The following is a 24977-nucleotide window of genomic DNA, read 5'->3' as shown; positions in this document are numbered from 1 at the left end:
TATATTTGTTTCCATGCTTAATGTTTGTATTATTTCTTGTGGATGTAGCATACTACTTAAACAGCACCTACAAATTTAATCTATTATATTTAATTAACTGAAAGTGTGAAAACCAGAAGGATCCTTCTCATTATTGTGTTTAGAGAAGGAATAAATATAACTTACATGATGACATGAGGCTATGTCTTTGGAGTAATGTCAATAAACTCTCATGCATTTGTTTACTCATACTTATTTGTGTTTATAAGGATTGAATTATTTTTGCTTTTTTTATAGTACTGGTGGTATTCTGAGTTAATGAGGCTGTCAGATAGGCTTCAAAGAAGTAAATTGAGAGTATGAGAACTTGTTAATTTCATTTTGATATTTATTCTTTAAATCATTTTATTAGGATATTATGGACATGTGAAAAGCTCTACGTATTTAATATGTACAGCTTGGTGAATTTGGGGATAAGTGCGAGCCTGTGAGACCATCACTACCATGTAGGCCACAAACATACCCATCACCTCCCAAAGTTTCCTCCCACTCCCATTATTAATATTAGTATTACTTTTTTATGGTAAGAACACTTAACATAAGATCTACCTTTTTAGCAAATTTCAAGCATATGATATGGATTAGCTATAGGGTATGTCTTTTTTCAGCTTTTGAAAGATCAGCACCATACTAAAATCATTTGTCTCTAACTTATCTCAAACCTTTAGACCAATATCATGAAATTAATTACAAAAATTTACTCAAAAATATTTCAGACATTTCAAAGAATTATTTTTTTCCCCTGCATCCTCACCAACATTTGTTGTTGATCATGTTCTTGATGGTAGGAAGTCTAACAAAAATGAGGTGTAATCTTAATGTAGTTTGTGGTTTTGATTTGCATTTCCTTTATGGCCAGGGATGGTGAACATTTTTCATGTGTTTTTTTAGCCATCTGGACTTCTTCCTTTGAAATTTCAAGTTTTGTTCAATTCAGTTGCCCATTTCTTTATTAGGTCATTGGGAGTTTGGTTTTTGAATTCCTTGTATATTCTGGTTATCAGTCCTTTGTTTGATGTACAGTTAGCAAACGTCTTCTGTGATTTAGAGTTCTCAGATCAAGTATTTTTTCCAGAAAATAATTAAGCCTGGGTCTTGCCTGGCTGGGAAAGACTGAATTTTACCCTCTTATTTCCCAACACTAGAGAATGAGGACCAGCTACATAATTTGTGGGGTATAGTGAAAAATGAAAGTGAGGGTTCTTTGTTCAAGAGTAGTAGCATCAGGAAAGCATTAAATCAACTATTTGTCCATCAAGTTGGCCTGTGAGGAAGCACTTTGAAGGTGGCCCTAGGTTGAGGATAACTTTACATCAGAGTGAAAGGCAAGCTCTTTGTGCTTGACCTGTGGTTCTTCCTAAATTGGATTGTGTAGGGGAAAGAGGAGGCAACTATCCTTTTTTGGTTTTTCAATTATATATCAGAAATTTTCTTTCATCTTGGTAAGTTCTTACAGCCCTTCTATTAGGCAAGTGCTTTTACCACATTTTTATCCACGTGAAATATAGTTAAGAAATGTGTTTATTTTGTCAAGGTTGTAAATGTTTCTCTTTCTTGGATCTTTGACTTCTCCCACCACACCCTTTTTTGGTTTACCACTTCTGGACTTTTCTTTCATTTATACAGGAATGTGTCTCTCAGGGAACATGCTGGTCTGTTGAGAATCAGGGAAAGGCATGGATAGCTTTGTACATTTCTTTTCACTCTCTGGTTTCAGTGATTCTCTAACTCAGAACTAAACACAAGTTCAATTCAAGACTAATTCCAACTCCCTGATAAATTATCAAAGAGTTACTTAGTGTTTCACACCTGAAATTCATTATTGCTCAGTCTTTGTGTCTACAAAAATAAAATAAAGTAGCATCTCTTCACTCTTCTTTAAATGACTCCTGAGATTTCTTATCCTATGTCATTAAAAGCAAGAATTTGAAGAAAAGAATAAGAAAAAAGAAAAGAAGCCTTCCAAAGACTCTTTAAAAGAAATAATTTATTTCAAAATTATTTAGAAAAGATAATATTACTTGAGTTCATATAAGTTCTAAAGAATGCCCTTTTCAAAAGTAGTAGTAAAGCAAAACAATCTTATGCAAAATTAAATCTAAATGATAATTTTTAACTTCTTGTAAACAAAAGAAGAATGGCCTTAAATATCATAGGGTCAGTAAATTTCTAGAATGATCTAAAAGCTAAAGTACATAATCTAAGATACTTGGCAGAAGGTGAAAAAGCACCTAAAACAGAGTATAAATATTTACCAAAGGAAATCAGAAAATTCCTTTTCTACGCATACATACACAAATTGTTGTACATCAATAGGCAATCCCTAACGTGTTTTCTGTGCATGTTAGTACTATTTTGCAAAGTTATTAGGTTGAAAATTGAGGTAATGCCTCATTTGGTCATAGTTAAAATGAAACTTGTGTTTTCCTCCTCAGGATGTCATTAATAAGGTTATGATGACAATTTTAGTAGTTAGGTTTTTTAATTTGGCATAAATAAGCTGCTTTATTAATTTAGTTTTGATGAAACCTGTTAAAGTGCTTTTAAATAAAGTTTATGTCTATATATTCCTTAGAAGAGGATATTTTCTTAAAGTCCTATAAACTCTCTTAGTGTCTATATAAAAAAGGGCTTAAAGAGCCTGTGATCACCATAGAAGACTATTTCACTTCAAGGCAACCCTGCTGTTGAAGAAGAACAAGTATCTTTCTAGTATGAATGCATTGTTTTAAAGTTGATAAATTTAGATTTCTCAGTTCCAGTTTTTAATTCTTGTCAACTTGATTTCAATGTTCAATTGGGAACCAAGTAGAGGTAGAGATCAAAACAATCCAGTAAACACGGGGGTATTAGGAGACCACTTGCTACAATGGCATTGCATTCGTTCATGTACTCAACATATACTCATGAAGATCCTGGTTTTGTTAGGGATAAAGAAGTGAATGACAGAGAAATTTACTACATGTCTGGATTTTAGGTTCCAGTACATTGAAACAGAAGATAAAGAAAGAAACGGTCTACAGTGATACTATATAATGATACTTTCTGTGATGATAAACCAAATGGTGAACTAGAGAGTCATTCCTGTGTGTGGGGTGTGTGTGTGTGAGTGTGTGTGTGTGTGTGACAATCTCTTGTGAGAAGTAACAGAGCTGAGACTCAAAAGATAAGAATGAGATATATTTGCAAAGGGCTAGTGGTTTCAATGTGTACCCCAAAAATCATATGTTGGAAATTTAATCCTAATGGGGCCTAATGGAAGGTGATGAGGCCAGTAGGGTGGAGTGAATGGCCTTCAGCCCCTGAGTAGGTTCATCATCAAGGGAATAAATTCCTTACAAAAAGGTGATTTTTATCCTCTTCTGTCTCATTCCCCTTTTCTCTTTTGCTTCCTTTCTCTTTCTAGTCCTCTCACCTTTGGAATGATGCAGCAAAAAGTACCTCATCTGATTAGTACCTGATATTGGACTTCTCAGCCTCCAGAACTGTGAGAAACAAATTATTTCTCCTTTATAAATTACCTGTTCTCTGATATTCTTTTGTAGCAGAAAAACTGAGCTAAGATATTTGGCTAAATTTTTAATTAGACTAGAGTCGAAGGGACTCTAATTTAGAGTCCCCTCATTCCATGAAATTGTGTATTGAGAATCCTCACTATTCTCACAAGACTATTTGAGTTTGAAGTAAGCATATCTAACTTCAGAGATTCTTTCTTTAAACCATTGAACTGGAGCCACTGCCTTACTATACCATACCACACAAAAGGAATTCATGTCAGCTATTCCTATCCCTTTTCATAGTGGCAGAAATGGTATCAGGAATTTAATACATTAATATATTCCTGCCATGGATAAAAACCCTAATTATAACTCTTGATAATCAAAGTATGTCCCACGACATTTAAGGGGAGGTTAAAAAGGAGGAAAGAAAGTAAAGAAATCAAAGAATCAATCATCAATCAGTAGGAAAATGTGTATGGACTACATAAGTATGAGCCAGACATAGTACTTGAGTTTTACAAATGAAGTCCTATGGAGTTTCCAGACAAGCAAAATCTATATTCCTGGAGGTGGCTATGAACTTATGTGCCCTGATGGTAAAAGGGAAGTGAATGTGAGAAGAGGGACACTACAAAATTAATCATTGCTTTGCAGCTGTGTAGTCCCTCAATTTGATACACACACACACACACACACACACAAATCCAGGATACTTTTACTGGATTTCTTCCCCTTAGCCATAGATTTTAACCACTGGTGCTCTGGAGACAACTCTTACCGCACTTAGTTGCTAAATGGTCATGAATTTTGTTAGGAGAGTAACATCACATTCCTAGGTTGAAATTGGGCAAGTGGGATTGCTTAAGCATAGATATGCCATCCACAGATGGTCCATATCCGACCCTGCCCCATCCCACCACAGTCAGTTATTAAACTTTTACCAGGATACCCCTGAACTCTAAACATCAGGAAGGATCTCTTCCTTTTATCACTGATAGTGCTTACTATGGCATGAAGTAGAACCAACAAGCTGCAACTAGGACCAGCATGACTGGTCCTAGCTGCATGGAGAAATGCACCTGGGGAAAGAGCAGACAATTTCTACTTTGCACTAAGGTACCAGTTTCTTCAGGAATTCCAGAGAGAAGGCATGGTCCAAGAGTTGGTACAGAGAGACTGATCCTCCTGGGTTGGCCCCTTGTTGATTTCCTAAGCCGCTGCCTGTTGCTTCCTTCTCAGAGCCCCCACTGGCATCTAGGAAAATCAGGTTGGCAGAACAGATGCTAAATGTAGGGCAGAAGTCTATGGGGTGCATCGCCATCCTGCTGATGCTATCTTTTCAGCTAGAAGCTGTTTGCATGCATTTTCACGTACCAAGTGTGCTGGACGCCATGAGCCTTGTGTCCTAGTTTGAAGAAGATGGTAAAGAATGTGTCATTTGACTGGTGGCTTCTCTACATTAATTCTCTAAGGAAATTTTGCCTAGCTATAGTCACATTATTAACTGACCTTGAGTTTTGTCCTAAGCAGCATCTTGTGTCTATTTTCTTGTTCATCCTGTTTGCTGTGTTAATCCAATGTTTAACATCAGTTCTAGTAATATAGTTCCAAGTCTAACAACTGATTTGTGTACTCTTTCTTTCCTGTGTCCTTCTAGTATGTATTGCTTTGCAGTTTAGGGAACTAGATCATGTTCCCAAAGTTAGAACTTTTCTGAGATACGACTTTGGGGAAATAATTGAATCCTGGTGTCATGAAATGGGTATCAACGTTTCTTTCCCTTTCATGTTTTTAGATATTGTATAAATAAGTGAGATCGTGTGAGTTTTATGTTTGCTGAGTAACAGAATGCACATGGACAAATACAGATTTCCATTCCTTAGATTCACACAAAGCCTCTTTCTCCTTCTTAGTTGCTTCCCTATTTAGACATCCCAATTACACCTTACTGCCTCTTGAGCACTTCTCCGTTAGGTTACATGCTGCTTGTATGCTAGTGAGATTTCTATTCTGCTATTTAGTGTTGATTTCAATATTGATCTTTTTGAATCTACCAATCTTGTTACAGTATTGAAATTGTAATCTAGCTTTGAAATATTCTCAGAATAAGACACATGTTCTTAATATCTGCTGTTATTACCCTGTCTTCATCAGCCTTCACTCCCAACCCGACTTCCCTTTAGACAGACCTTTTCCTAGGCTCACACAAACTAAATTGTGTGTGATCTGCATTTCCATCCTGCATTAGCTTCTGATACCATCTGCTTAACAGCTTCAGCAACTGAAACACAGAATGGGGTCTTTTTGACATCTTGCCAATTACATTAAAGAGGGAAGTAAAAATAACAAGAGGGATGGAAGAACAAAATGAAAAGAAGAGCACCTGGAGACAGTGTTGGTGCACTTATACAACTTTTCTTGCTTGTTGATAAGTATAATGGAAATCTCAAACTGCTGTTTCCAGGAAATGCCCAGATCTTGCTTTCCATTCCCCACATGTCAGTTTTGGATTCCTTGGTGCTCATTACTTTGTGTATGATTTCTCTTCCCTTCATTTTCCCAATATTTCTAAGCATGGGAAATGAATGGCTTTCATAACCAAGGACTTCAGTAACTGTGTCAAATCCCGGCACTCTATGTCACAAGGTTTCTACTCCACCAGCATTCTTTTTACCCCTTTACTCTCTAGGCATCTCTACATTCAATTAGATTGTCAATCCATGAAGTGACTGCTTTGTTTTGGCCTCCTTCTTTAAGGTTTTCACTTTCTTCATTTGAAGAATTTAATACAAGGACCCACCATCCTGTTTGGCTAGGGAACTCCCTGAATCTAGCACTGAAAGTCCTATAGCATAGAAATCCCTCAGTCCTGGGCAAGTCTAGGGTGATCATTTTACCTTTGATTCATCAGTTGAGGAATATGAAATGAATGTTACATGATATTTTTCTGAATTCAGTCTTTTCATTAAGCTTAATCTTATGTATAATACCAGGTGAACAAACCATAGTCCATCTGTCCAATTCAGTCTCTGACTTTTTTTAGTGTAAGAAGGTTTTAAATGTCATTTAAAAATATTTTAAGATAAGATGAATATATGACAAAAATTATGTGTTCAACAAAGTCAAAAACATTTCCCCTGGTCCCTTACATAAAGCCTTTGCTGATCTATTGAGCACACACTTCTTCCTTTGCAATGCAATAAACTTTGGGCTACTAAACCTAAATCCATTTTGCTAACTAGGGGCAGGGAGAAAATAGTGATCTTTAAAGTATTGAATTCAGAGTCTGGAATGACACTCACACCATTCCTTTATTATTACTATTTTATTATCCTGCAGCCAAAAAAGAAAGCAACATAAATTATACAGAATCTTGTAAAGAATGTATCTTTTAATTCAAGCGAACAATAGAAATAAGAGTATACTCTCGCTCATAAGTGGCTAAGGGTTTTCTAGTACTCATTGCTGATAATCTCACACCTTTCTGCTATAGATGATTAGTCTAAATCAGTAAAACTTTTCTAGTCCAGGGGTCACATGTGTCCTAAATTGGCCCAATCATATTTTTTTTATTATTCATATGTGCATACAAGGCTTGGGTCATTTCTCCCCCCTGCCACCATCCCCTCCTTACCACCCACTCTGCCCCTTCCCTCTTCCCCCCACCCCCTCAATACCCAGCAGAAACTATTTTACCCTTATTTCTAATTTTGTTGTAGAGAGAGTATAAGCAATAATAGGAAGAAACAAGAGTTTTTGCTGGTTGAGATAAGGATAGCTATACAGGGAGTTGACTCACATTAATTTCCTGTGCGTGTGTGTTACCTTCTAGGTTAATTCTCTTTGATCTCACCTTTTCTCTAGTTCCTGGTCCCCTTTTCCTATTGGCCTCAGTTGCTTTAAGGTATCTGCTTTAGTTTCTCTGCGTTAAGGGCAACAAATGCTAGCTAATTTTTTAGGTGTCTTACCTGTCCTCACCCCTCCCTTGTGTGCTAAAGCTTTTATCATGTGCTCAAAGTCCAATCCCATTGTTGTGTTTGCCCTTGATCTAATGTCCACATATGAGGGAGAACATACGATTTTTGGTCTTTTGGGCCAGGCTAACCTCACTCAGAATGATGTTCTCCAATTCCATCCATTTACCAGCGAATGATAACATTTCGTTCTTCTTCATGGCTGCATAAAATTCCATTGTGTATAGATACCACATTTTCTTAATGCACTCGTCAGTGGTGGGGCATCTTGGCTGTTTCCATAACTTGGCTATTGTGAATAGTGCCACAATAAACATGGGTGTGCAGGTGCCTCTGGAGTAACCTGTGTCACAGTCTTTTGGGTACATCCCCAAGAGTGGTTTGCTGGATCAAAAGGTAGATCAATGTCTAGCTTTTTAAGTAGCCTCCAAATTTTTTTCCAGAGTAGTTGTACTAGTTTACATTCCCACGAACAATGTAAGAGGGTTCCTTTTTCCCCGCATCCTCACCAACACTTTTTGTTGGTGGTGTTGCTATGATGGCTATTCTAACAGGGGTGAGGTGGAATCTTAGTGCGGTTTTAATTTGCATTTCCTTTATTGCTAGAGATGGTGAGCATTTTTTCATGTGTTTTTTGGCCATTTGAATTTCTTCTTTTGAGAAAGTTCTGTTTAGTTCACTTGCCCATTTCTTTATTGGTTCATTAGTTTTGGGAGAATTTAGTTTTCTAAGTTCCCTATATATTCTGGTTATCAGTCCTTTGTCTGATGTATAGCTGGCAAATATTTTCTCTCACTCTGTGGGTGTTCTCTTCAGTTTAGAGACCATTTCTTTTGATGAACAGAAGATTTTTAGCTTTATGAGGTCCCTTTTATCTATGCTATCTCTTAGTTGCTGTGCTGCTGGGGTTTCGTTGAGAAAGTTCTTACCTATACCTACTAACTCCAGAGTATTTTCTACTCTTTCCTGTATCAACTTTAGAGTTTGTGGTCTGATTTTAAGATCCGTGATCCATTTTGAATTAATCTTGGTATAGGGTGATATACATGTATCTAGTTTCAGTTTTTTGCAGACTGCTAACCAGTTTTCCCAGCAGTTTCTGTTGAAGAGGCTGCTATTTCTCCATCATAAATTTTTAGCTCCTTTATCAAAGACAAGTTGGTTATATTTGTGTGGCTTCATATCTGGGTCCTCTATTCTGTTCCACTGGTCTTCATGTCTGTTTTTGTGCCAGTACCATGCTGTTTTTATGGTTATTGCTTTGTAATATAGTTTGAAGTCAGGTATTGTGATACCTCCAGCATTGTTCTTTTGACTGAGTATTGCCTAGGCTATTCGTGGCTTCCTGTGTTTCCATATAAATTTCACGGTAGATTTTTCGATGTCTTTAATGAATGTCATTGGAATTTTGATGGGAATTGCATTAAACATGTAGATTACTTTTGGGAGTATCGACATTTTTACTATGTTGATTCTACCAATCCATGAGCATGGGAGATCTCTCCACTTTCTATAGTCTTCCTCAATGTCTTTCTTCAGAAGTGTATAGTTTTCCTTGTAGAGGCCTTTCACATCTTTTGTTAGGTTTACACCTAGGTATTTGATTTTTTTTGAGGCTATTGTAAATGGAATTGTTTTCATACATTCTTTTTCAATTTGCTCATTGTTAGTGTATAGAAATGCTAATGATTTTTCTATGTTGATTTTATATCCTGCTACCTTGCTATAGCTATTGATGATGTCTAGAAGCTTCTGAGTAGAGTTTTTTGGGTCTTTAAGTTATAGGATCATGTCATCTGCAAATAGGAATATTTTGACAGTTTCTTTACCTGTTTGTATTCCTTTTATTCCTTCTTCTTGCCTAATTACTCTGGCTAGGAATTCCAGTACTATGTTGAATAGGAGTGGGGATAGCGGGCATCCTTGTCTGGTTTCTGACTTTAGAGGGAATGGTTTCAGTTTTTCTCCATTAAGTATAATGCTGGCTGTAGGTTTGTCACATATAGCTTTTATAATGTTGAGGTACTTTCCTTCTATGCCTAGTTTTCTTAGAGCTTTTATCATGAAATGGTGTTAGATCTTATCAAAGGCTTTTTCTGCATCTATTGAGATGATCAAGTGGTTTTTGTCTTTGTTTCTGTTAATGTGGTTTATTACGAAAATTGATTTTTGTATGTTGAACCACCCATGCATCCCTGGGATGAAGCCTACTTGGTCGTGGTGAATAATCTTTTTGATGTGTTGTTGAATTCGGTTTGCCATTATTTTGTTGAGGATTTTTGCGTCAGTGTTCATTAAGGAGATTGGCCTATAGTTCTCCTTTTTGGAGGTGTCTTTGCCTGGTTTTGAGATAAGTGTAATACTGGCTTCATAAAATGTGTTTGGCAGTTTTCCTTCCCTTTATATTTCGTGGAACAGTTTATGGAGGGTTGGTATCAGTTCTTCTTTAAAGGTCTGATAGAATTCAGCAGAGAATCCATTAGGTCCTGCACTTTTCTTTTTGGGGAGACTCTTGATTGCTGCTTCAATTTCATTTTGTGTTATAGATCTATTCAGGTGATTAATTTCCTCTTGGTTCAGTTTTGGATGATCATATGTACCTAGAAATCTGTCCATTTCTTTAAGATTTTCAAATTTCTTTGAATATAGGTTCTCAAAGTAGTCTCTGATGATTTCCTGGACTTCCATGGTGTTTGTTGTTATCTCCCCTTTTGCATTCCTGATTGTACTAATTTGGGTTTTTTTCTCCTCATTTTAGTCAGGTTTGCCAGGGATCTATCGATCTTGTTTATTTTTTCAAAGAACCAACTTTTTGTTTCATTAATTCTTTGTATGGTTTTTTTGTTTCTATGTCGTTGATTTCAGCTCTTATTTTTATTATTTCTCTCCTTCTATTTGTTTTGGGATTTGCTTGTTCTTGTTTTTCTAGGAGTTTGAGATGTATCATTAGGTCATTGATTTGGGATCTTTCAATCTTTTTAATATATGCACTCATGGCTATAAACGTTCCTCTCAGGACTGCCTTAGCTGTGTCCCATAAGTTCCAGTAGGTTGTGTTTTCATTTTTGTTGACTTCCAGGAACTTTTTAATTTCCTCTTTTATTTCATCGATGATCCATTGTTCATTAAGTAATGAGTTATTTAGTTTCCAGCTCTTTGCATGTCTTTTATCTTTACTTTTGTTTTTGAGTTCTACTTTTACTGCATTGTGATCAGATAGTATGCATGGTATAATTTCTATTTTCTTATATTTGCTGAGACTTGCTTTGTGCCCTATGATATGATCTATTTTGGAGAAGGTTCCATGGGCTGCTGAGAAGAATGTATATTGTGTAGAAGTTGGATGAAATGTTCTGTAGACATCAACTAGGTCCATTTGATCTATTGCATATTTTAGATCTTGGATTTCTTTATTGATTTTTTGTTTGGATGACCTATCTATTGATGATAATGGGGTGTTAAAGTCTCCCACAACCACTGTATTGGCATTTACATATGGTTTTAGGTCTTTCAGGGTATGTTTAATGAAATTGGGTGCATTGACATTGGGTGCCTACTGGTTGATAATTATTATTTCCTTTTGTTCTATTTCCCCTTTTATTAGTATGGAATGTCCTTCTTTATCTCATTTGATCTGTCGGTGAGATGGGTCTCCTGTAAGCAACAAATTGTTGGATCTTCCTTTTTAATCCATTTTGTCAAGCAGTGCCTTTTGATGGGTGAATTAAGTCCGTTAATATTAAGCATTAGTACTGATAGGTATGTGGTGATTCCTGTCATTTAGTTGTCTTAGTTGTTTGAAGGTTCGATTGTGTGTACCTAAGTTGAGGTTACTCTCTACTCTCTTGCTTTTTCTTTTCCTTTGGTTTGGTGGTGCCTGTCTTTTCATGGTTAAGTTGGGTTTCCCTTTCAATGTGCAGAATCCCTTGAAGAATCCTTTGTAGTGGTGGCTTTGTGGTCACATATTGTTTTAGTTTCTGCTTATCATAGAAGACTTTTATTGCTCCATCTATTTTGAATGATAGTTTTGCTGGGTAGAGTATCCTGGGGTTGAAGTTATTTTCATTCAGTGCATGGAAGATCTCACCCCACGCTCTTCTTGCTTTTAATGTTTCTGTTGAGAAGTCTGCTGTGATTTTGATGGGTTTACCTTTGTATGTTACTTTTTTTTTTCTCTCTTACAGCCTTCAATATTCTTTCCTTAGTTTCTGAACTTGTTTTAATGATGATATGTCGTGGGGTAGTTCTATTTTGATCTGGTGTGTTTCATGTCCTGGAGGCCTCTTGCATTTGTATGGGAATATCTTTCTCTAGATTTGGGAAATTTTCCATTATTATTTTGTTGAATATATTAGGCATTCCCTTTGCTTGCACCACTTCTCCTTCTTTGATGCCCATGATTCTCAAGTTTGGTCTTTTGATGGAGTCGGTGAGTTTCTGCATTTTCTTTTCACAGGTCTTGAGTTGTTGAATTAATAGTTCTTTGGTTTTTCCTTTAATTACCATTAATCTCCAAGTTCTGAGATTCTGTCTTCTGTTTGTTCTATTCTGCTGGATTGGCCTTCTGTTTCGTTTTGCAGTTCTATTTCATTCTTTTTTCTGAGGTTTTCCATATCCTGGGCTGGGTTCCTCTTTAATGTTGTCTATTTTTGTCCTGAGTTCATTTATCTGTTTATTCATCGTGTTCTTTCTTTCATTTTGGTGTTTATACAGTGCTTCTATGGCTTCCTTTATTTCTTCTTTTGCTTTTTCAAATTCTCTATTTTTGTTGTCTTGGAATATCTTGAGTGTCTCCTGTACATTTTGGTTGACCCTACCCAGTATCATCTTTATAAAATTCTCATTGAGTACCTGTAGTATGTCTTCTTTTAAATTATTTTTGTGGACTTCATTGGGTCCTTTGGCATAGTTTATCTTCATTTTGTTGGAGTCTGGATCTGAGTACCTGTTTTCTTCATTCCCCTCTGGTTCCTGTACTAATTTTTTGCTGTGAGGAAACTGGTTTCCCTGTTTTTTCTGTCTTCCCGTCATTGTCTTTGGTGTTGTTACTGTCCCTGTACTGTGTGCAATTAAGTATTTTCTAGCTTGTAATAATAACAATGGTAATATTTAGAATGGAAGGTTGAGCTGAGATGGAAAGCAAGAAGTTAAAGAAATGGGAAAAACAAATACACAGACTTGAAGGAGAAAACAGAACAAGGTATCAGACAAGAAAGTTTCAAAGGTATAAACAGGGAGCTTTAGTGTACTAATTGACAGTAAGCTGAACAGACATTAGAGAGACAGAGGATTGAAAATCAAAAATAAAAAAAAAGATAAGAATAAAAATAAAAAATAAGTAAATGAAAGAAAAATCTATTTATAAAAATGTATTAAAATAAAATGAAAAAATAGAAAATTTTAAAAAACCAAAAAACCTCCAAGTTCAAATGCAATGAAGTTTCAGTCTTAATAATTTGGGTGTCTGTCTCAGTCTCCAATCCTGGAGATGGTGCCTCGGTTGTTGTTCTGTAGTTGTCTCATCAAAGGGGATGCATAAAGTAGAACAAAACTACACACACATGCACAAAAATACCCCCACCAAGTGTCCCAAGTTCAAATGCAATATAGTTTCAGTAAGTTTTTCAGCTTGCAGGTGTAATTCAGTTGTTCTCTCATCAAAGGTAGGGAGACAAAGGAAAAAAAAGAGTCTGGAGAAAGTTCTGAGAATGGTATTTGCAGGTGTGGCTTGACTGCCCGCTGCTGTCAGCCTGCTGTTGCTTGAGGCGTTATTTATGCAGATCTCAGGGGTGAGCTTAGAACTCACCTGGCCCTGCAGGCTTTGTTTGCTGAGAGTTCTCCTGTGCGTGAGCCTCTGCTACAAGCTTTCCCCTTTCCAAGCACACTGGGAAAGGTGACACTGCACCCGCATTGTCAGGCCTGCATGTTTATTTACAGTTCATGTGGGAGGTGGGTCTTCCCCCTTCTCCTCTGAAGTTTTCCTCCCACCGCCACTTTCACAAGCTTTCCTGCTCCTGATTACTGGGCAGTGCTGCTGCTCCTGCCAGCCGCCATGTTTGTTTACAGTTCACGTGGGAAGTGGGTCTTCCCTCCTCTCCTGTGGAGTTTTCCTCCCTCCGCCACTCTCACAAGCTTTCCCGCTCCTGGTTGCTGGTCGCATGCTCCGCTCCCGTTAGAGGCTCTCCAGCCAGGCCGGCTTGTTTATTTACAGTCCTGGAAAGGATTCCCTTCCCCCAATCTTAGGCACTCAGTGCGCCCCACCCTCTTTCCTGCGTGTCTTTATTGCTCTTATTGCTTATTACTCAGTTTCTCTTTTTTCCCCCGGTGGAGGTTGGTTTGTCCAGGGGGCTATGCTGCTCTGGCCCAGGCTTGTCTGTGGGAGTACCACGTAACCGTGAAGCTCATCTGGCCCGCATCTTCCCAAGCTGTCTGGGCACCAGCGACTGCTGGCCCAGTGGCCCTCATGGTTTCTCCATTTAATGTGAAGTGGAGATTCTCTGTGCCGGCTGGAGGTGTGGAGGGGTCAAAGTTACGCCTGCAAAGTGTGTCTCTAGCCTCTCTCCAAGATTTCACTATAGAAGGCTCACTTTCTGCTTCCTCCCTCTAGCTGCCATCTTGGAATCTACCTGGCCCAACCATATTAAAGGTAAGAATTTATGTTTCACAGATCAGGTGCCCATGTGCAGGCTTGAAAATGTGATAAGTGAATAGAGCTTTTGTTTCCATCTCTGTGTTGTTTGTGAAATAGTCTTTTTACTTCATAGAACAAAGAGAAAATATAATCTTAGAAGATGAAATGCTTGAGAGAGTTGAATTTCTGTTGCAACTTGTGGTACATGAGTAGGGTTTATACTCTTCAGAATGATTCTTATTGGAGCAGTTCATCTTTTTTATTACCTTTTTGCATGGTTTAAGGATATATTTATAATTATAAGTCGGACTGCCTTGCGTGACTTTCCCTTAGTTAGCATAACAAAGGTACATATAAGCTGTTAGAACAATTAGAAAAGTGGTTATTCAGCTATGATATCCATTTCATTATATTCTTTCCAACTGAATATTTAAAAAAATCTCAAGTTCCCAATGCTTTATTCTGAGACTAAGAATAATCCTTCTGGTCTAATGGGAACAGTTTTAAATATTAGAATTGTGGATGTGTTTTTGTTTGTCACTCTTTGATATTTAAAATAGAGATACTTTATCTCCATTTCCTTTAAAATGTCTTTTGCTGAGACTCACAGATGGCCTGGCTTACAATAAGAGTCACTATCCAGTCTACCTTTGAGTAAGAAATTTCAGTTTTTCTATATCATGTTTTTTTACTAAAACCTTTTTCACAATTGATTATGGCTTAAAAACCTAGGCTCACACAATCTGTTGATTCCTAGTAAGTACGTAAACAGGCTCTCTGAACTGTCTTAAAATTATTTGCAATAACTATATGTCTTTCAGGGAAAAAGAATCAAGCATTGTTAATATTCCAGAGAGAGTCCTGTGAAATTCATATGAAATGCTTGTAGACATTCTTTGTACACATGGATAAACTGAAGTGTCAGTCTTTATGGTACTGATCATGATCATATAAGTAATTATAAATTCAATATCAGACCAAAGTGAAGGTATCTGACTTTCAATCTGGTTCTTATCACTTGGGGAAAACATTTGCACATGTGTATAAAGTGGGAAGGTTAAGATAGTTTTTAGATTTATATGTCTCCGAACTCAATATATGTCTTTCTATAGGGTGAGCATTCCAGAAATGTGATTGATTTCCACACATGGTTTGGGAAACCAGCCTTGTTCCTCCATATGCCCAAGCCTGCTACATAATAGAATTAGGCATATTATTACAGTGAATATATTAACAGATGATGTCATAGCTTAAAAAATTAAATTTAAACAAAAAAATTTAAAATTTAGCTTAAAAATTAACTATCATTTAAGTCGCCATCTGTAGATAAGTTGAAACCTGTGCCAGTCTAATTAGCAATCAGGAATATGATAATCGCTTTTGGCTTGTGAATGTGGAAAATTTCTCCAGAGAAAAATAATGCCAAGTTGTACATTTCTGAGTCTTCTTTCTTTCAAAATGACAGTGTTGATATTCTAATAATGTGGAACTTGGAATTCTGATTGAGGTTTTAAAAAGAAGTTTTATTTTCATTTTTAAATAGAATGATAATTATCTATCTATTTATCTATCTATACTATCATCTATTTATCTCCTTAAGTCGAACAGTGTTTCACAAACTGGATTGCACTGGCAGTTTGCTGTAGCAGGTATCCTGTTCTTTGTAGGAAGTAAAACAGCATCTCAGACCAATACCTAGTGGATGGCAGAACCATGCTCCTAAAAATCAAGATACCAAACATGTCTGTAGACATCATTTCTGGAAAAGATAACAGGTAGAGTATATTTATTGTATACACTGTAATTGTTTGAACATTCTCAAATTTATAATGCTTTCAGGAAAATGTCATACTAAAGTTCACAGGAAAGAATGTTAGGAATAATACTGACCTCATTCACAGCCACAATGAGGTATTGAATTCAAGAAAAAAACATTTATTCTTCATATATATATATATGCCATATTTCCTATTTGAAGGAAGAATAGGGTTTATCTATGAAGTTGCTTTATTCTAAGTGTTCAACTTTTGCACATATCTGTGATGACTTTAGTTAGATCTATAAGAGAAGAAATAAAAACAGGCTGTCTTCATAATTGCTAAACAGATGTCAAACCCACTGCTACTTCACAGATCATGGTAAAAGGATAACTGGATTTCATTGCTCCTCAAACAAGGTGACAAAAGGAAAAATGAAATTGCTTTCCAAAGAAAGGTCTTTTTTTTTTATAGCCAATGAGCTTAGAATTGGTCCTTGGGAAGTCACTATCAGATTAACATAATAACAAGGATAAATGTAGACAAGAATTTGGAATTAGTACAAAAAGGGGACTCTGGGAAATATTAAATACATAACTGGGGAAAAGGAAAGAAGAAATGAAGAAGAAAATCATTAAAAGCAAAATATAACAGACTTTATTCACCATTGTGATAGAAGCAGAGACCATGGGAATTGGATTTGAGAGAGAGAGAGAGAGAGAGAGAGAGAGAGAGAGAGAGAGAGAAATTGGGTTCCTCTCCAAATATATGAACAAGTGGAATTACAGCCAGTGAGCAGGGTAGGAGTTTCTTTTTTATGATTTTATTAGCATAGAATGGTTGTACAGGATTGTGATATTTACATATGTGCTTACAATATATCTTAGTTAGATTTACTCCCTCTATCATTCTCCCTCTTCCTCCCTTGTCCCCTTTTTAGAACAATTTCAATAGGCTTCATTCTTCTGTTTTCATATATGGAAACAAAACATATCTACCTTATATACCTTCATTTCCCCTTTCCTTGTATCCATCCCTCTCCCACTGGTACCCACCCCTGGAAAAGATTTATTTTTCCCTCCTGCCTTTCATTTTTTAAAATTAAGTGAATATTGATAGTCCAGGGGGCTTCGCCTTGGTGGTTTAGGTCTGTATATATTGTGCTTTTATCAAATTAATCCTTCTCCCTTCCATTACTTACTCATTCTCTAACACCATGCTCTCCCAATATTCAACACCTTACTACACAGTGCATTATATTATATTTATACGTAGATGGGTGGTTTCAATATTTTTCTTTCTCAAACAATTTCTTTCTCTCTCCCACCTCCTGTAGCCCCCTCAGACAGACTAATACAATTTCGTTCTCTGTCACTATACAGATAGGACTAGGGAGTCTCTTGATGGAAGATTAGATTTAATCACCATTTTAAGAGTGCTGAGAGGTAAGGCCTTTAAGAGGTAATTATGGCATGGAGACTGTACCCTCATGAATTGCTTAACACCATCATCTCATAATTAGTGAGCTACTTATCTCACAGGTGGGTTCTTGATAAAAAGGATAAGTGTGGTCCCCATTTCTCTTTTTGATCATTTCTGTCTTCCACCATAGGATGATGGTAGCACCATGCATTTGGAATTTTCAGCTAAATAAACTTCCATTGTCCATAAGTTACCTAGTCTGCAATAGTCTGTTATAGCAGCAGGACATAAAGTAAAACAAATGGTAAGGAGTATTCTGGCTAAAACCACCTAAAACGATTCTTGCTCCTACAAGGATTCTGGCTTCTCAATGAAAGTGCCTACATGAGTCAGAGTCTAACTCAAGATTGCTAAACCAAAAAATTTTTCCATCTCCCATGTGAATTCTTACATGTAAGGGAATAAAGAAAACCCACATGCACACTATTTAATAGCACGTACATGTAGGAGGGAGTAAGGGGAAGCAATGAGATTGGTCAATTTAAAACAGCAGCTCCGAAAGAAGGGGTTAGAGCATTCTTTCATTCTTTCAAGGACCTTGCAGAAGTGCTCTACCACTTGAACTACATACCCAGCCATTTTGTTTATATTTTGTTTCTGAGACAGGGTCTCCCTAATGTTTCCCCAGGTGGCTGTAAATTTATAACCCTTGTGCAACCACCTCTCACATAGTTTCGATTACAGGCTTATACCGCCATGTTTTGCCAAGGCTAAAACATTCTAATGTTCCTCAATTGCTTTTCTAGGGCTTTGTCCTAGAAAAGGGTCCCATGCAAAGAAGAAACTACTCTAGGAGTGTAATTGTAATCACAAAATACAGAGACATTGAAGATTAATGAAGGAGAAAGTTTAGGAATGGGAGCAGAGCCAGGATATCTCAGAAGGCAATCTCTTCTCTTACAAAAGCTATACAAATATAACAGAAAAGACATGTTTATGAAGCTTGAGAAAATTTTATGAATCTTGTCTCCTAAAAGTTCAGAATTACTAATTTTGAATACAAATATTTATAGTGATAGAGTCTCACTGTTAATGGTTCAGTGAATATGGAAAAGAACTGAGTAGCAGATGATATAGGTGTATTTAAAAAATACAGTTGTGAAAGGAGACTAGACCACATGCCTGGCTAGATACATACTATTGTATCAAGAACAGTAATTGATCAGTTGATTTATTCACCTTGGTTCTTGGTAAATTGTGGTTAGGAAGTGAAGCCTGCCCAGGTGGTGCCTTTGTAAACATGACAGCTGATTTATTTAGTTATGAATTATGCTTTCAAAGGAATCTAAGTTTACACATTTGAACTCATCTTTCATTCAATTTCAGCAATTGCTTACCAGTAGGCTTACTGCTACCTGTAGGCTACTTGCTTAAAAGTAGGCTGAGAGCCATGGTAGGTTGTTTTAATGTTTATTGTGTTAGACTTTGGGGTTTTCATTAAACCTAAAATATTAACATTTGGATATCTAACTCCTCACTACATGATCATTTTTTGCATTTCTTTTCAGGTTATTTCTCTCTCTTTTGGTAGACCCAGCATAAACTGGCCACTTGTGGTTTTCTTTCACATGTAGATTAATTTCCTTTTTTCTACTTGGTACTAGGGATTGAATTTAGGGGCTTCAGTTTTGCAACTTGAGCTAAGCCTAGATCCCCTGTGTTCTTAATTTTGTTCTTGAGATAGGGTCGTGCTAACTTTGCCCTTTGCCTGGGCTGCCCTCTAACTCTTGATTCTCCTGCCCTTGTCTCCAAAATATCTGGGATTACAGACATGAATCACCACACCTGACTAGATTAACTCTTTCATACAAAATTACTGTCACGAAACTTGTAAAATGAGTTTTCTACCAAAATTTTGTGCTACAAAAGAAAAACTTTCTAAATTATTGGGGGAAAAATGGAATGGACAAGTTCAGAAAGCTACAGAAAGAAATGGTAAGTGTTTTCATGGTACCTAATCTGTGATCATTCAGGTTGTGTAAACAAACCTGCTACCTTCTGTGCCTCACACAGATATTCCCAGCTGTATTTCAAAGCTCCCCTATCATAACTATCAAAGGAAAAAAAGGTATCGAAGGATGTTGTCTGCATAAGGAAGTCAAAAACTTTGAGATCAGGAAATAGGCTTTTTCCTCCATTGGGAGTCATAGCCAGCATTTCCATACTATGGATCAACCTTCATTAAATTCTCATAAGATTTGTTAAAAGCATCTTTCTCACCAACCAGTCTTTTTTATCCCTATTGTTCCATAGAGCTGCTACACTCCTGTTGTCTTTTTCCATTTCATGCTTCATCTCACACCTCCTGTGAACCTCCACTGTAAACAAATATTGCTGAATTTCAAATGTATTCTGATTTTTTGTTAAGCAAATGTGATTACTAGAATCCAGTCAATATGGATGAAGAAGAAAAAAAATATGTGTGTGTGTGTGTGTGTGTGTGTGTGTGTGTATTTAAGATTGGTGCCTTTCTTGCTAGCACAGAAAACATTAAAGGGCACATGAGAATTAGTCCTGATATCCCTTTTTGGAACCTAGGTTTTATTTTCACACAGAAATTCTAATGAAGCTGCTTTCTGTTACATACAATTATAGTTGCTTCTCTGGTAAACTAATTTCCCCTATGCAATTATTTTTACAGGTATATGTGTTTCCAATTTCAAGCAATAATTTCTCAAACACCTTTTGGAAGATGGACCATCCATTGACTGCACACTGTAAGAATCTCACACTCCTGTCTGTGTCGTTTTTCTTGTATTGATGACATGTACACCTGAGTATCCTCTCAATGTAGGCAGGGTAAAAACCCGAAGGAAAGATTATTTGGTTTCATATTACCAAACACTAATTATGGTGAATATGGATTTAGGCCTTGTACTCATAGAGTTCACTTTCCAAAAAGAAATGTAATATCCAATAAAAGAGTAGGAAAGTACTTCCACTGAGTTAAATATAGTTTGCCAAGAGAACATACTTGAAAAGGGATCAGTTTTGCTGAATGAGGTTAGAAAAAGCTGTGCAAAGCAGAGTTCTTTAAGCCAGGCATACAAATATAAGAGCAAGTCTATGAGAAGGAAGAACAGCATGGGATATTCAAGTTTGAGGAAAGACAACACATGAGTCTCTGAAATTCTCAAGGTAATTCAGTTTCTATTACTCTCCCCTGCATACTTTATATAGTTCCCAAACATCTGTGCATTTCTCTTTAATCCTTGGCTAGAATTTTCTAGCTCCTCTAAACAACCAAATACACCATTATACTGCTTCTAAAAATGTTGCAGTCCCAACTTATCATTTTTTGGAGATGGTATGAAATGAAAGGACTTGGGATTCTGATCTGCTTATCCTCTTGTGCCCAACCAAATCTTTCCAGGAACATACTGAACTAGCAGCAGAAAAGTTTAGCCGAATCTCTTTCATCCATATTTTATCCATTCTCAAATGGTCCGACATGCCCATATACACAAAGTTTTCTATCCATCAAGAGTTTGCAAACCTTGTGCCTTCTGCCTTGAGCATTTTCCATAAAAACGTAACCTAACTTTTTTTCTTCTTACCATTCAGAATGCAGTGTTGGTGTTAATTCTTTTAGGTGATCTTTCCTAAAATTTCAAACCTTCCAGACAATTGAATATTAGCTCTCTTTGATTTATATATCTATTAAGCCTCCTGTTTCTCTTATCAAATAACTATTAAATTTGCTGGTTTATTTATCTCAACCTACCATCTACTTGCATATTCCTTGCAAGTAGATGCCATGTATATCCAATTTATAATTAAATTCCTAATCTACCTTAATGTCTTTATAAAATAGATACTCATTAAATGTGTGTTTAATAATTGAATCAAAAGTATGTAAATTAGGTATCACTGTCACATCTGTGGGTTCACTATACATTATGTTTTAGATATTTTCAATATATTATATCATTTTAACATAATTTTAATATAATATAATCATATACAGGACAGTTTTATTGATCATTTTAGATAACACAAAACAGACTTTGTGAGAAAGCTTGCCAAAGATTCCTCTGTTTAAAATAAAGCCATATTGGAGGTTCTCTGAATGTTTTATTTATTTTCTCCCTATATGCTTTTTATATAAATCATTTAGCCTAGTCTTGTAAAGCTGTACTCACTGTAAAACTCTTTGTAATATCTATTTTTAGAAATAGAAAAGTGCATTTGCCAAGAGTCAATAATCAGGCACCTCCAGTGGTTCAGATTTGAAAGGTAGACATCTGAAGGTTTGAGAAACATTTAACCTTGACATTCTCCCCATCTCGTTGACAAACCTGGTGTTGGTTACTTGCTGAGATAAAGGGATTTTCAGTGCATAATATGTACATCATTGGCTTTAAGTTGGGTTCATTATAAATTATTAGAGTCTTGACAGTTCTAAGTGATATAAAGAAGAAAGATCAGTTTTATTGGGTGATATTCTCATCTTTGGTAGTGGTACTTTAATAGATAATAATGGTTAACAACTTGATGACATTTCCCTGATTTTACTTTAGCCATTTGGACAGTGATGAATCCTGGAGCTCAGTAATGTTGGAATGAGTTCATAGCCCAGAATAGTGAGTCTGGGAGCTGCAAAACGTTCATTTTTTAAAAAAACTTTAGCCCTATGACTTTAGCTCTGTGCCTCTCCGAGTACAACCTGACATTTGTACCCAATTGGTTGAGAGCTCTTTGAAGTAATGACAGCACACTTGGATACCCATCCATATATTGCAATTTCTTATGTTTCACTGGAAAGAGAAGCCCAAATGATTTTTGTCAAGTTTGGAAAGAAGGCTTATGATACCAGTTAATATTTAGAAGCAACCTTATATTATAGCTTGGTAATTTGGGTAATTAAATTACATGGGCACTTGAATGTACACTCCTCTAAATCTCCTTTTGTTTATTCTCAAACTCCAGAACTTCAGCATAGGAATAACTGTCCATATCATGATTAGAGATGTGGTTGCAAATAGCCCTAGATATAATAATGCTTTGGTTTACAAGAATGTTTTGGTATATCTAACTGTGAAACTAACTAAATGTATTCCTACAGTCTTGGATAGGGTAAGAGTGAAAGAGCATTAGAGCCCTGGCTGTCTAAAAGCCAAGAAGGTAAAAGCTGATGCGTTGGAGACAAGATTGTTGTTTTATATATTACCCAGAAGCTTCCTCTGTTCATTCTCATTGGCCTCTCAGTGTTCTTCTTCCCCTCCTTTTCTGATCATGCCATCATTACTTTTCAAAATCTCCTATAAATTAGGGCTTTAGAATAGAGCTTGTTTCACACAAACAAGGTGCTAAGATAGGTAGACTTCAAAGAGTGATTCCCCGATAAACTTACCCTCTGAGAGAAGGCAAAACCTATGAATAGGATGGCATATAATTCCAATGACTGTATTGCCTTCTATGATAAAGGGCAATGATGTGAGTGGACCTAATGCAACCACAGGATCATTTTAAAAGCAGAGAATTCTCTCTAACTTGTGACAAAAGATAAATTCAGACATTCAATGTGCAAGGGGAATCTGATATACTTTTGCTGGCTTAGAAGATGGAGAAGGCCATGTGTAAGAAATGATTCTGCCAACAACCTGAAATGAGAAGTTGATTTTTCCCCAAATTTTTCAAATAAAAGCCCAGTATAGTTAACCCTTGATATTGACCTTGTGAGACCCTAGACAAAGAATTCAGTTCTTTTATGTGGACTTAAACTACAAAAATGTGAGATAGCAAGTGGATATTGTTTTATACCATTTAATTTGCAGAAATTTGTTAAACTAATACATGCTGCAATCATAAACTCTTTGCCAATTCATCCTGTGATGCACAAAACAAGGTTATCAGCTGTTTAAAGACCCATCATCTAAGCCAAGTACCAGTGGCTCCCATAATGTAATCATAGTTACTGGGGAGGCTGGGATCAGGAGGACTGTGATTCCAAGCCAGTCTGGGCCAAAAGTTCATGAGACCTTCTCTCAATAAATAGCTGGGCACTTGTCATCCCAAGCTGTGCTGAAGGCTGAAGTTGGGAGGATAATGGTTTGAGGCAAGTCCAGGTCGGATTTTTTTCAATGGAAAAAGCTGGGCATGGTGGCCCACAACCATTACTCCAGAGTTGGTAGAAAGCATGAAATAGGAGAATTATGGTCCAGGCCAGCCTGGGAAAAAAGCAAGACCCAAAATAATCAGTGCAAAAGGGGTTGAAGGTGGGGCTCAAGCCCAGCCTAGGAATACAAATCCCAGAGTTCAAAGTCTAGTACTGCTGAAAAAAAATAAAGACACTAATGAAATTTTGTTATTTTACTGTATTTAGTTCAGTTTTCACTATAAATAACTTTTTTTCCCTTTATTTAAAAATGGTTAATTCTTTTCAAATAGTATGTCTTATATGTTTGTACCAATAGAGATGATAGGCTTTCAAAAGTGTGCTGATACTTGAAATCACATATCTTCATTATTATCATATCTTTTAAGTAACAGGTTTTCTCAGATGTGTGATGGTTATGAGACCATAGAGTTGGAGGGACCTTAACGACTCTATGTGATCCAGTGATTCTCAGCATGAATGAACAATGGAATATGATTATCTTTGGAAAAAACTATGTAGGAGGGGACTTTTCAATTTCAATTACAGTTTTACAATTCACTTCCTAGTTTGGCAAATTTCAAAAATAAAATGTCCTTATTTTTCAGACATGAAAACAAATCCAGAAGTGATAGCTTCTGTACAGATGTACCACAGGAGCAGACCTAATTTTAAAGGTCAGAGTTTCTTCTATTTTATGCTTTTCTATATCTGGTCTTTCCCAAGCTTCCCAGATGGGCTATAAAATCATTATGTAACCTTATGAATTCTTCCAAGGCAATGGGGATTCCCAAGAAGCAAGTATGCATAAGATTTTCTTGTAAAAACTATTGGTATCAATATACTACTTTTATGTCATCAAAGTAGGGAAGTTCTTGATTAGTTAAGAAATATTCTGTCGATGCAAAAATCCTCAATACAATAATGGCAAACCGAATCCAACAACACATCAGAAAGATCATTCACCACAACCAAGTTGGCTTCATCCCAGGGATGCAGGCGTGGTTCAACACATGCAAATCTATAAATGTAATACAGCACATCAATAGAAGCAAAGACAAAAATCACTTGATCATCTCAATAGATGTGGAAAAAGACTTCGACAAGATCCAACACCACTTCATGATAAAAGCTCTAAGAATTAGGAATAGAAGGAATGTACCTCAACATTGTAAAGGCTACATATGACAAACTTATAGCCAACATCATCCTTAACGGTGAAAATCTGAAACCATTCTCCCTAAAATCAGGAATGAGACAAGGGTGTCCACTATCCCCACTCCTATTCAACATAGTACTGGAATTTCTAGCCAGAGCAATTAGGCAAGAAGAAGAAATAAAAGGAATACACATAGGTAAAGAAACTATCAAAATATTCTTATTTGCAGATGATATGATCCTATATCTTTAAGACCCAAAAAACTCTACCCAAAAACTCTTAGACAACATAAACAGCTACGGTATGGTGGCAGGATACAAAATCAACTTAGAAAAACC

At 36.4% G+C, this 24977-nt stretch overlaps 1 long non-coding RNA gene across 1 annotated transcript; it reads left to right on the top strand.

Annotated features, from left to right (window-relative positions):
• The first annotated feature begins 3358 nt into the window (after window positions 1–3358).
• LOC141421272 (uncharacterized) lies at window positions 3359–24220 on the top strand. Its single transcript, XR_012445882.1, has 5 exons — window positions 3359–3526; window positions 14121–14159; window positions 15812–15919; window positions 20025–20100; window positions 24089–24220. It is a non-coding gene; the product is annotated as an uncharacterized lncRNA (long non-coding RNA).
• The last annotated feature ends 757 nt before the right edge of the window (window positions 24221–24977 follow it).

This window comes from Castor canadensis, chromosome 3 (genome assembly GCF_047511655.1).
Source record: "Castor canadensis chromosome 3, mCasCan1.hap1v2, whole genome shotgun sequence".
Taxonomy (NCBI): domain Eukaryota; kingdom Metazoa; phylum Chordata; class Mammalia; order Rodentia; family Castoridae; genus Castor; species Castor canadensis.
This window is presented reverse-complemented; position numbering and strand designations above follow the sequence as displayed.